Source organism: Castor canadensis, chromosome 11, assembly GCF_047511655.1.
Source record: "Castor canadensis chromosome 11, mCasCan1.hap1v2, whole genome shotgun sequence".
NCBI lineage: Eukaryota > Metazoa > Chordata > Mammalia > Rodentia > Castoridae > Castor > Castor canadensis.
This window is the reverse complement of record NC_133396.1, coordinates 123,126,816-123,128,391: the sequence shown is the minus strand read 5'-3', so window position 1 is coordinate 123,128,391 and position 1,576 is coordinate 123,126,816.

Below are 1,576 nucleotides of genomic sequence, written 5' to 3'. Positions count from 1 at the left end.
CTGGCCCCCAGCAGAAGGGATACCAGCTGCTGCAGTCTCACCTCTTAGCTCAAGGGCCCTGCCCAATAGGAGCAAACTCCTCCTTGATTTTAAGAGTCAAGTTATTGCTGCACTGAATTCCCAAGCTGGAGAACATGTAGACATTTATCTCCTAAAGTGGCCTGTAACCCAATGATAACCGGGGCAGCTAAGAGGTCCTGCACTAAGTTTGATGTCTTAATTTTTTTTTAGAATGTGTATCCTTCCTGATTTCCCCACGGACGTGATAAACTCATCCACAGGAATAGCTGCAGCAATTCATTCCCTAAAGGTCTAATATAAAGGAGATGCTCAACGTTACTAAATTAATATATTCATAATAGGCCAAAGAAGCATCTCTGTCTCTCTCTGGATTCCCAGGGCTCCTGGAAGACAGCCCTAGGGTTTCCTGGCACACCTACAGTGTGATTAGTATCTGGTCTGTTATTTGATTGTCAAAACTTACAGAAATATCTCTATGGCTACTGTTAGCAGCTCAAGATCTCTGCCCAAATGAGCCAGATGCTCAAGAACTTTAGCGTACACTGATAATTTTATAACAAATTAGCAAGAGATTATTTCCCTGCAATCCAGAATCTATCTTTAATATCATTATGTTGGTCCTGTTCTACATTCTCTTAGGAAAGCTCAGAAGCATGTGCTCTCAGGTCCTGGGCTTTCCAACCTACTTCTGTCCTCACAGTGCACACACATGCATGTGCACACACTCAGAAGTACCCACATGCACTCATGTATCTATGTATCTGGAAGCAACAGAACCAAGTCTTCCCCACCCTTTCGGTTTTTCTGAGTCTAACTTAATAGGAACTAGTGCTCAGACAACAAACTAGGCTAACAACATAACCCCATTAGACATACTGGAGACTTAGTATCTGAGATTCAGAGTCACCATAATTTATTAAATGAACTGAGAGTACCTGATAGAGGTTCAAGGTCAAACAGTGGTTTATAAGGAAATGAGCTTCTTCACAAGAGAGGTGGGGAAGCTTTGGTGACCTGGGGCTGCAAGGATACCATAGGGGACAGGTGGCTCTGGGAACTACATGAGGCTGGTGCTGAAGCCTCTTTCACACCTGTCATTCTTGACATCATGTGAGGTCTAGGAACATGGTCACAAACACATGAACTGAAAAGACTGGGCTACGTCATTGGGAACTACTTCTGGTGTGGCAGACCTGAAGCTGACATCACGAGTTGGGGGGAGCTGGAGAAGAAGGAGGGAGAGTAGGGGAAATGTCTGCTGCTGCTGCCCCCTGGAGCACAACTAGATTTCAGCAGAGACTACTCAGGAAGAATGGAGTCAGCATCTTTGAGGAAGAAAGGACTTGCTGCCAATCTAATCATGTAGCTGCTTGCCGTTATTGGGATTGCTATATTAAAAAAAGAAAGAAAAAAAACAACTTGGTCCTTTTAATTAAAGGCTGAAGCACAGGAAAACTTTTCAAGAATGATTGTTCTTCAAATAATATACCCTACTTAGGAAATAAACTTTAACTAGCTTTTCTTAGAGAAAAGACAACTTTTTAAATTTTTTAAA